Genomic DNA, 12,521 nt, shown 5'->3' on the forward strand with positions numbered 1-12,521 from the left:
TCCTCTGATGTTATGCTTACGAGGTGAGTAAGCTTAATATTCTAAAAAGTTTTATTGTTATGATTAGTGTTTAAATGTACTCTTAATAATTTTACCATTCATAAGAGTTTTCTGTGATTTATAAATTCTAACAGGTCGTGAGCCTTAAACAAATTTAAGAACATCACAACATAAATAAAGGGTTTTCCATGTTTTGAATGTTATTTTGCTATATTAGTGTACAATATCCTCAACGACATCGAAAATGACCTGAATTGATTGATTGATTGATTTGTTCATTTACGTCACACTAGAGCTGCACAATGGGCTATTGGCGACGGTCTGGGATACATCCCGGAGGATGAACCGAAGACATGCCATCACAATTTTGATCCTCTGCGGAGGGGATGGCACCCCCGCTTCGGTAGCCCGACGACCTGCGCGCGAAGTCGAGCACTTTACGGTAGCACAGTTTAACGAGGACCAATACCGCTCACCCTCGGTCCCTACGCAGCCTGATCCAAGTGGTCACCCACCCGCACACTGACCGCAGCCAGTGATGCTTGACTTCGGTGATCTGCTGGGAACCGTGTCTTAACGATCAGTCCACTGCGGGACGAAAATGACCTGAAAACCCTGAAGATTAAAATTTGGAAGGGAGGTTGTCTGGGATATGAGTCGCTGGCTTTTGTCAGCTGATGCGGCAGACAAAGTCTGCAAGGGGCTGTCACGCCGACAAAGAAGTGTACAATATCACTGTAGTGTTATTTTCAATTTCGTAATTGTATCATAGCTTGCTAGTGGAGTTATCCAATTCATTTTTTGTTTGCTTCGTTGAAATATAAATTGAAAGAACGCTTTATAATGTAATATTGGATGGCGCGACTCTCCACACGCTATTGGCGAAAGCATACATTGTCATAGGTAAAGAGTGCTGCTCTATGCCACCTATGTCCTGCAGTGGACTGTTAGTAAGGACATGGTTCCCAGTAGAACACCGAAGTCAAGCAAAACTGACTGCGGTCAGTAAGCGAGTGGATCACCACTTTGATTAGTCTGAGTAGGGACTGAGGGTGAGCGGTATCGGTCCTCGTAAGACTGTTCAGCGGTAAAGTATTCGACTTCGCGCGCAGGCCTTCTGTCTACCAAAGCCGGTTAGCCATCCTCTCTGCAGAGGAATAGAATTTAGATGGCATGTCTTCGTATCATCCTCAGAGATGTTTCCCGGATAGTTGCAAATAGCACATCGTGCAGCTCTAGTGCGATGTTAATAAAGTACCACGCCACCTGTAGCTACTACGTCTCCACAAAGCTTTGAAAGTTTAAAGCTTGTTTTAAATCGCACAGATATATGCAGCAGCACGCATCTTAGCATAACAAAAAATTTGATCTCTTTCCGATTCAAGATTCTAGTATTATTTAGTCTTTCTGAAATAAATATAGGACATTAAGTTTTCTGATAAATATAATTCCGAATTAGGATAAGTGCTCCTATTTTTAATGATTCAACTGATGAAATGCAGGTTGAGTTTAATTTTTTATGTATTCTGTAATCAGCATTTGGGCATGGAACTGTTTTTCTCATATTTCTTTTAATTATGGTATCTGACTGATTTTTATTAATTCATTCGACTTTAATATGAAATCAAATTATAATAGTAATTTGATTTCATATTAAAGTGGAAGAAATGTGAGGCGTTTGTAACAATTGTAACGAACCTAAATATTATTTTTTATAGTAAATGATATAGTTACAAGTCAAATGACACTCATATCTTTTGAGAGATCTGTCAAAAAATTTTACAAAACTATATATTTTTACTAAACCTTGCGTTAATTCATTAAAATTAAGAGCATAAAGTATTACAATTACATTTTTAAAAAAAAACTGTGTTTTAAAACAAAAAATATTGTGATGGATCTATTTTCAAGACAAAATATTGGTGTACAATTACTTAAGGATATTTTTATATTGATGCCTGTTTGGTGCTAGTAAGTTTTTGTCAGCAGTGAACAAAATTGTCCGCTTTTTCTTTGTAAACAACTAGTTTCATGCATCTAATGATTAGTTGCTTTAATATAGTACATGGGTTATTCCCTACAAATTGGCTATTTTCAGGTAGGAACAACAACTACAAAAATTATTAATTTTCTGTAATAAGCTATAGGATAAGGTACTAAACAAAAACGAAAAAAATAGCAGTCTCGGTTATTATTAAAATAAAATGTTTTATTATTTTAAGTATTTATTAAAGTGAGTTTATGATAGCATAGTAAGAGAATAATAATTCTACAGATAAACATGTTTAAAATAATGTTTTTAATGAACATGTTTAAGTACATCCTTAGTCCTTAATTGCTTTTTGAATTATATATTATCCATTACTGGCAAGTATTAACTGTAAAATATATATATTATTTAATCGTATCAGCTATAAGTAGTAAACATGCAAATAAATTATGGGCTGCCAATTTTTAACAGGATTTGATTAATTCCATCTTTTTTAACCACTAAGAACCTACTTTTTATCATGTTTTGGTAAAACTGGTTATTAAAATCTAACCTGAACCAAATAATTACAAATGTTATTTGAATGTTTCAGCTATTGAAAAAGCGCTTGATTCCAAAAAGATCAGTTTTAGGAAACAACTCTAAGGGTAGAATCGTATTACTGAATAAGAAAAGTCACTTTTTCTGCCCATTATTGAGATTTATAATTTTGTTCTTTAGTGTCAAGATCGTCATAGCTATTTGTTAGGAGAATTCAGATGAAGGATTTTTGACTGATTTAAAAGACGGGATTGGCTGTTGCAAATTCATGAAGCTGGTAAAGTTGCTGTTGATTGGGAGTTTTCTTTAAAGAACAATTGCTGCCAGCTCTAAATATATCTTAATGAGTAAATATCTACCTGATTTTTTCATTGCAGGTCCACATATAAGAAAAACAAGTACCAGAGGTTCACATTTAATAAGGAAGATGCAGATACATAGACAATCAAAATAACAGACAAAAGTCCAAGCGTTCTACACTCTTTAAAATCATAAAGCCTCCTTCAAGGTTAATACCTAAACATATACACATAACTAAGAGTAAAAAATGAAACCACGGTCCACACATGGTTTTATTTTTCTGAAATAACAAATGATTATATTACACTGTTTTCTTCAAAGAATTATTAAAATAGACTCAAATTAAATTCTAATTTGAAATGTATTCTTAAAAGTAATTTTTCTTATTGAAGGGAAAAGATTCCGTTTATAATTATCATTACGATTGCATCTCATTATTTTTACTCTCTATAAATTGTTATTTTCCTCTTTTTATAATGTTTTATGGTACTTTAACATTAATTTTGGTCCCATCTGTTTTAAAAAATAAATTTTTTATGGATAATATAATTGTTTTTAAAGCAATACGAAGCTTTAAAAAAAGAAAAAAAATCATGAACGTGGTATAAGTATTAAGAAATACTGTTGTGTAAAAATAAACGATTGGTATTAATTTCATTGAACTCAATAATTCTATTCAATTGTCTCTACGATTAACCACTGAACCAATAGAAATTAGTAAAAAGTTTTTAAAAACTGAAATTGGAACCATTACATTAATGAATAAAAATTTACACATACCTTATTTGAAACATTTTAAATTTTAATTAAAAAACTAATTTAGTTTCCATGGAATGCCAGATTTTCTCTTTTCATTAACATTACACTTATTGTTTTGGGTATAAACATTCTTCCTGCATTTATATTTTGTTTTGAAAAATGACTTAAGAGAATTCCATACCCTTAAGGAAACTTTTCATTGAAAGTTCTCTTTCATCTCCTTAACTAATTTAAAGTGAGTTCAGACAAACCTACAGTAAGTTATCAAGTTTAAATCGCTGAAATTTATTTTTCTAAATTTAAAAATGCGAACAAATTATTGGAAGTAACCGTTGTGTAATCAGAAGTTATCTTCTCATAACTTATTTTCATTTTGTTACTTTTAATACTTTATTATCAGTATTTGAAACTTTATGACTTACTCTAGGTTTGTCTGAACTCACTTTTTCTTTAATTTAAATAAGTTGTTCTAAGGTGAAAGAGAATTTGCAACGAAAAGTTTCTCATGTGGTATGATGTCCTCTTAAACATAATTTTGTATTTAATAGTATAAAAATAATTCTTGATCTTCTGTCAGCACTTACAATTGTTTGGACCAAAGCTTAATGTTGCCTTCTACGTTTAATCATGAAGTATACACACATAACATTTAAGTAGTATTTACATATGCAATTACTGGTAAGAAGATATTTAGACTAAAAATTTCTTTACAATGACAATTTAATGAACATAATATAGCTTTAATTATCCTAAATTAAGAAAATATTTTTGAAGAAATTATCCAAATAAAAAACAATGGGTCTAAACCAATTATTTTCTGCTAACCTTGTATTTCTACTTATCAAATTATTTCCTGATAGCCTTTAAAGTTTGAGCCTATGTCAGTGATCAATTTGATTGTCATTCATTTTATTGATGCTGAATCTTTTTTTCAGATGCAGAATGTACTTTAAACCCACCTTATATTGGGTCTACAAAGTGAGATTGAACTTCTTATTCACACATTTTGCAAAAAGCTTACAAAAGCACCTGCCTCAAAAATGGCTGCAGTTTGCCTGATAGTGTAAGTTTTATTTTAATGCTAAGCTCTGAATATGTTTGGATATGTATATGAATCTGTTTGTGTATTGCTGTATTTTAAAAAAAGTTTTTGTTACAAATTCAGTGTGAAGGAGGATATAGACCCATACTTGTACAGTTTGTTTCTATAGTTGTGCCATTCCTGGTTTTAAGGCCTGCTTATTTGATCCAAGTTTTTGAACGAAAATTGTTTGAAACTGAGGAAAACTTGTTTTGTTTAAAACTTGGATCGTGTGAACTAGGGGTGCACAACCTTTTTGAGGGAAGGGCCACTTGACAGCAGGTTGACTAACGAAGGACTGCACATGTATTTGGACATGTTAACAGCAAATGTAGTAATATTTATTTATACATTAGTGTTCTAATTTTTTTTATCATTAAACTTAGTAATATATTTGTAGAAAATAAAAGGTGTTCAAGTATTAAAATTTATTAAAAAATAAAAAAACTAATACAGTAGAGAACCAATTATCCGGGATGCTCGGGACCATCGCTATCCCGGATATCTGAATTTCCCGGTTTTCTGGATTGACCAAAAAGTGTCGTTAATCTATGTTTTATCGAACCCGAAGTACAAGGAAAAAGTGTAATGCATAAAGTAAGAGAAAAAAGAAAGGTACTCCTAACTTTAAAAAGAAAAAAAAATGGTAGAAATATAACATTTAAAAGAATAAAAAAATTTGCAAGTTTAGACAAGAAAATCAAGTTTAAAAAATACAAAATTCTCATATTTATTTTTTAAAAATAATTACAATTCCTAAATTAAATAATATAAACAAAACCAATAATTAAATAACGCAATATATTTCATACTTAATTATACGGGGAGAAACGATAAAATAAAAGGAAAACTTATTAATCTATATAAAAACACTTGAAAATTATCGAACCGAAACGATAGTTAAAAAAGGCACTAGCATTAATATTAAAACCCGGAACAACGCAAGATCAACGGAATTCAAAAAAAATAATAATAATAAAAACCTAATGATAAAATTTATGAATAAAAAGAATTAATTTCTTGAGTGCGAAATTTATCGCGAAAAGAAAAAAAATCAAACGTAGTGGAATCAGAAAAACAAAACTGTAATCTGCTTCATAAAATAATCCTATGTTTAAATTAATAAACAATTCTCCTTTTATTTTATTTTTTTTGTTGATAAAAACAAGATTTTTAATTACAGCAGATGTGATTCCACACCAAGAAAAACTTGCAATTTATACCGCACTTCCAAAGAATGAGAATTTATTCAAAAGAAAAATATTTTATTTTTATTAGTCGATGTCAAATAAATATATTTTTCTCTTTTCTTTTTCTGTTCACTGATATGCATGCAATGCATTTTCCCCACCCCCCTCGTAAATCAAGCAGAAAACGAAATCAGCATGCCACACCCCTGAGTTTGATTGACGGCCTAAAGGAAAAAATAAAACATTCCTCCCTTCCCTGCCTTCAAGGTCACGGAGGAAATGACGTTTCTCTGGGCAAACGGGGAAAAAAAATTTCCCCTTCCCTTCAACTTCAAGGATGAGTCCAATTTCCGCTTTTTTCGTTCTAGTTTAAAATGGCGGGAAAATTGAGCAAAATTTTTCCCGGTTTTCTGGTTTCCCGGTTATTTGGATACCGGATAAATGGTTCTCTACTGTACTTTTTTTTAAAAAAATTGCCATTTTTTATCATATCAAAATTAGATTTATCAAAATAAATAAACATTGGAGAAAAGAAGTGCTTTTTTATCATATTTTGCAAGACGAAAATTCATTTTAAAAATAGATTCTAATTAAAAAAAAAAACTACAATGCTCATTGAATGAAAGTAGGAAAAATTTTGGTACATAATTAAGTAATATAAATGTTGAATTCCAAGCGTAACAGGGGGGAAATCACACAAGTATTTTATTCTGAAAAATATATTAAATATTTTTGAAAACAAAAATTCTACTGGAACATGATACTTTAGGGTTTAATGTTTAATTAATTGGCATAAAATAATAAGAGATCCTCATAGTTAAATTGCAAGTTAATTAAACGTACTTGTGACAGAGGGGACAAATGAAATCCCATATTTTTAACATGCACTGTTATTTATGTTAAGTTCTGTGATTTAGACCATCCGAAACATTATCTGTAACTTTTTTTAAAATTATCACATTTCAAGGTAGGTAAAATAAATTATTATAAGATTTTTAAAATTGCAAACACATTTTTTTCAAGTCCAAATAATGCATCGTAACAGAGAGGACATGGAATGTAACAAAATTTGACAAAAAGTTAAAATGAAATATCACTATTATAAGTTACTTTTCGGTTATTTAAAGTTAGAGTTGACATCACTGCTATAATTGAAAACAGTGCTATATCTTTGCAGTTATATTTGAAAGCTTTTATTTTACTAGACCGTGTTTAAAAAATAGAAAAAAACAAGTGCATTGTTTGTTTCTTTCCCAAATTCCGTTATTTCGGCAACAAAATTAACTACTAAATTTTTTCCTAGAGTTTTTTACAGTTACAAAACTATCTATTGCACGATAATTATAAAGTAAAAAGTTAATTGAGCGATTGTCACAAGTTGTTATATTTAGTAATTCTATATAGTTATTAGGCAAACAACTATGATTTTAATAGTAAATTCACATTTTCGTGAATAGCACATACACATTTTATATGGTGTTTTACCTACACATAAAATATCGATAGGTCGTAGTACAGCAAACTTAGATTTGCCAATTTTTATATTTGGATGGATCTGCTTTGATACTTGATAAAATTCCATCAAGCTGCACATTTGACTTTGTGGACTTTCTGTTCATTTTCTTTGACAATCATACACTCAGCTCTACCAGAAGTCTGGTAAGAAAGTTTATTAGATGAGTAGAAATTTAGTACAAGCCTTTTTTGTTTCATCAGAAACTCGGTTACTAAGCTATTTCTTTTGTTTTGGTAGTAAGGTTATAGAATATGCGAAGAACAGTATAATGTTTTCTTGAAGATACATATAATGCATGGTTGATTTTTTTAATACCTTTCCTCAATGCCTAAATACTATAAAGAAAATATTCTTCCTCAATTTCTACTGCTTGTATCAGTGCATTTTATTTTTCCTTTATCTTCATTTTTTTTCAATTTATCTATTTTTCTGTTAAGTTTTTTTTTTCAAAATACTTCTGTTATCATAAATTTTTGCTTCATATTCTTTATCTTTCTTCTCACAAATATCTTTATTTATCTGAGAGAATATAGAACATTCTAGTTCTATATTCTCTCATTCTTTCAGCTGCTGTTTTCCCCATACTGATTACTCACTTAAAAAACTTTTAACTATAAACTAAGTGCAATGTCAAATAAAAATTGCACAGCTTTGTATAAAAAGTGTGCTACGTGCAGGAACTGGTTTAAACTAATTGAATCGGGATGCATTAGCACTTGTTTACATTGTTCGATTTTTTTTAATATTTTAAACGTTTTCTTTTTTTAATTGAAAAAAATCACTTAACCAACAAAAAATTGAAATCAAAACTACTTACAGTGAGCTGTTTAAAAATTCATGTTTTTCACCTCTTTATGAATTTCTCAGGTTCCAAAAAAAATAGGGATATCCATTTATATTAAGGATGTAACAAGTATTTGGCCCTTTTGTCAAAAATTCAGTTGGTCGAAGGATAAGCCAAATATTAAGCAGAATATTTTTTAGAAAAGTATATTTTTTTTTTGAATTTGTATAAATATGATAAAGAATAATATAAATTATATAGTACTGTTTATTATTAGATATATTTTTAACACAAATTTCTTAAATTTTAAAATCCCTGTTTCTGCACATGGCTAGCAAATTTATCATATACAAGACAAATGGAAAAACTAAATTTGAAGAATTAAAACTAGATTAGTTTACATTGAACCACAAGTTTTGGCTTTTTTTTAAAAAATATATATATATGTTTTCAGATAAGTAAATTTCGTCATTTTTTCGATACTTTTAATTCTAAGAATTGAGAAGGATTTTTTTTTTTCATTTTTGCTGGTTTCATTATAACTTAACATTTTAACAGAATGTCTCATACTATTAATTTATTATCACTTTTTCCCTGTGCTGTAATATGAATAACCAGTAACATAGAACTGTGATTTTCAGTATTAAAGTTTTGTTTTAGGAAATTTAACTAACTTTCTTTTCCTTTTACAAGCATTTTTTTAATGACCATTACTAATGAACTATTTTACAGCAATTTTTTTCTTCTAAGAATATGCTAATATGAAAAATTTAAATTGAGATTTTCAGCATAAAATTTTCATTAAAAACATTTAGAAAGGTTTTTGTTTATATCTAGCTTTTTTTTTCTTTTTAAGAAAAATTCTTTTTTTATAGACGTTTTTATTGTAATGTGGCATTTTCAAGAGCATTTCCGTTACACTTAATTTTTTAAAATTTTTTTTTACTCTTCCTGGTAATTTTGAGGCCTTAGAAAAGTAAAACATTCCGTTAAATAAAAATAATAAATTAAAAAATGAAAAGACAATTTCTAATTTAAAGCAATTTCTTAAAAATCAAAACATATTGAGAAATTAGCAGATTTTAGAAAAAAAGAGGACAATTTCGAGGCAAGACCTGCAGCTCTAATCATGAGAGAAAATGAGAAATGTTGCTTATTTTCATCTTCGTTAAATCAGATTACCAATTTTGTAATATCAGTATTTTTAATTCATTGTTTCTATAGAGATTCATTTAGGGGTTCTTAAAATATTCGTTGCATTGAAATTTTTGCTATTTTGGAATTTGACTGTATATTTTCTTTGATGTAAATAATGTCTGGTGAACTAAGCTTTATACTTATCTGAATTTAAATTTATTCTCCATTTTTTTTGTATTGGGTATATTCTTCAATCATTAACAAAATAACTAATGAAGAGTTGAATATAGTTAGTTACTATTTAAATAAAAATTAGTGTGTTTATTTTATTAGTGAGTTGGCTGCCAAAGTAAGGATTAAATTACTTGGAACTTGCACTGAAGACAATGCTTCTCAAGTTGGAGATGATACTCATAAGTAAGCTATGTACATTCCTAAGTTTTTAGTGCATCACATAATTATAACACTATTTGAATTGAATGTGAATTAGTTCCCTGTGGCAGAATTTTTTTAAGCTATCTGCAACAAAACTTTCTAGCACTGATATCTATCTGCAAGACACTTTTAATAATAACAAACATATCTGCTACTAATTTAAATTAGAGAAACGTTGCGCTTACAAAAAAAACTCATACTGAAGCATCTATTTTATCTTTCACGTAAGGCTAAATCTGAAAAGGGATTCAAGTTTTGTTGGGTTCGCGATGGTAAAATATTCCTGAGAAAAGATGAATCGTCCAAAATAATACGTGTGAAATCATCTCAAGACCTTAATATTCAATCCAACTGAAGAAGCATTTTTATCTGTGCCCGACTGCCTAAAAATGGAAAATTTGGACGATTTAAATTATTTTTTTACCTCAACCTGTAAGTTAAGCATTAATATTTCACATATAAATATTAGAAGCTTAAGAGCCAACTTTGATAATTTTATTTCACATATTTCTAGCACGATTGAAGATATAAGTGTTATAATTATGTCGGAAATCTGGATTTACCAAAATGAAACTAATTTTTACTCAATAAATGATTATAATTCATTCTTTAATTGCAGAAATAATAATCGCTCTGGAGGAGAATATAATTCCGGAATATTCATAAATGACATAAGCGATCACTATCCAACCTTTTGCAGTATTTATAACGATGAGGTAAATAAAATTAAGGAAACTGAAAATAAAATTTCAATCAACTATAATAAGCTCTATAATTATTTGTCAAATTACAAATTTAATTACAATCCTCAAGATTCTCTTGATCAACAATATCAAAGTTTTGTTTTCAAACTCAATAATTTAAAAAATAATTTTAAATACACGCATAAATAAGCAAAAGAGCCAAAAATAACTGGATGACTACTAATATCTGGATTTTAATTCGAAGAAAGGAAAAAATATTTAAAAAAAACTAGAAAATATCCATGGGATATTATTTACAAAACAGCATACAACACTATAGTTTCTGAGCTTAAGAACTTAATTAAAACAGCAAAATCAAAATATTTCGAAAGCAAATTTTTAAATTATGATTCAAATAAACAAAAATGGGATCTTGTAAATAGTTTTATTGGTAATCAGAGCAAATCACCTACTTTACCTGATATTTTAAACGACTATGAATCTTCTGACCAATTCAATAAATCATTTGCAAACGCTAACAGTACCTCAAACCTAAATTCAAGCAGTTTTCAAATCTATATTTCACCAAGTTTAACCTCGTTTGTTTTCCTAGAATTGAATAATTGTGATGTACTTTACTTGATAAATTCTCTTTCTAATAAAAACTCCTTTGACTATGACAGTATTAATGTAAAATTAATTAAACTATTTGCTCTCAACAATATAAATTTTATAACTAATTTCATCAGTACCTCAATCAAGTCATCCATTTTTCCAACTTCTTTAAAAAAAGCAACCATAACTCCTATTTTTAAAACGGGCGATAAAAATTGTTTATCGAACTATAGACCAATTTCAATATTACCTGTTTTCTACAAAATCATTAAAAAAGCTATAGCTGATAAAATGAACAATTATTTAAATCATAAACATTTTTTCTCTGAAAATCAACATGGATTTATTAAAGGCAAAAGTACAGAAAAAGCTCTTCTGGAATTTTCAAAATTTATTCATAATAGTGTTGCTGAAAATAAGATAACAGTAGCTATATTTCTTGATATATCAAAAGCTTTCGATAATATCAATCACAATCTTTTAATCAAAAAATTAGAATTTGCTGGTTTCAGAGAAATTATTTTAAATTGGTTTATTTCATATCTTTCAAACAGAGAACATAGAGTAAAAATCTGAAGTAATTTTAGTAATTATATTTTTTCAAACCGTGGTGTTCTCCAAGGATCTATTCTAGGACCCTTATTGTTTATTATATTCATCAATGACTTTTGTCAACTCAAACTTTTTTGGTAAGATAATAACATATGCTGATGATTCCGTAATTTTGTATTCTTGCACTGATTTAAATCAACTAATTTTTCAAATTGAATCTGATTTACACATAATTTCAAAATGGTTTACAGTAAATGACTTAAATTTAAATCTAAATAAAACTAAATACATTTATTTCAGTTTAAGAAAATCAGAAATTAACTTAAATTTAAAATTTCACTCTCTCTCCTGTAAAAGTGCTAATGAAAATTGTCGATGCTACATTCTATAATCTGTAAATAATATCAAATATTTAGGACTATATATCGATTCTAATTTGAAATGGAAAACACATATTAACAATTTAGTTAAAAAATTGTGTTTAGTTTTAGTTAAAGTTTATCACCTTAAGAATGAAATTAATTTTAATTTTGTGAAAGCACTCTATTACTCCTGGTTTTATTCTTTAATTAATTATGGTGCAATAATATATGGCGGTGAATATAAAACTAATTTACTTCCTTTAATCGCAGTTCAGAATAAATGCTTCAAGATTATTAATTCTCTAATTATTATAACTACTAATATATATACAAGAATTAACCTATTACCATTTCGCCATAATGTATTTTTTCATATTTTACTTTATTTACACTACAATAAATTAATATGCAGATTAAAAACTAATGTGTCTGAAAGGAGACCAACTGAAATATATGAGATTCCCCACTTTACAAAAGAAATTTCACTAAAACAGTTTTTTTACCTAGCACCTAAATTATACAATAAATTACCGTTTCAGTTGCAAAACATCCAAATATATTCATTTAAGCGTGCTTT

At 28.5% G+C, this 12,521-nt stretch overlaps 2 long non-coding RNA genes across 16 annotated transcripts in view; one reads left to right on the forward strand and one right to left on the reverse strand.

The window, feature by feature from the left end:
- LOC147801957 (uncharacterized) overlaps positions 1 to 12,521 on the reverse strand; it is a 47,307-nt gene that overhangs the window by 23,735 nt on the left and 11,051 nt on the right. The window lies entirely within an intron of this gene.
- Positions 1,155 to 12,521, forward strand: part of LOC147801958 (uncharacterized) — a 361,588-nt gene continuing 350,221 nt past the window's right edge. For 2 of the 15 annotated variants that reach the window (XR_015430153.1, XR_015430156.1), the window contains exons 1-4: positions 1,166 to 1,502; positions 2,711 to 3,038; positions 4,525 to 4,652; positions 9,631 to 9,714. This is a non-coding gene — a long non-coding RNA (uncharacterized LOC147801958). Of the gene's footprint in view, positions 1,503 to 2,710; positions 3,039 to 4,524; positions 4,653 to 4,736; positions 5,002 to 9,630; positions 9,715 to 12,521 lie in introns of all 15 variants that reach the window. The other 13 variants (XR_015430152.1, XR_015430155.1, XR_015430154.1 and 10 more) reach the window with 12 other exon arrangements.

The sequence above is a fragment of the Parasteatoda tepidariorum genome, chromosome 11 (genome assembly GCF_982258835.1).
Source record: "Parasteatoda tepidariorum strain Cologne lab strain chromosome 11, Ptep-v5.0, whole genome shotgun sequence".
In the NCBI taxonomy this organism is placed as follows: Eukaryota; Metazoa; Arthropoda; class Arachnida; order Araneae; family Theridiidae; genus Parasteatoda; species Parasteatoda tepidariorum.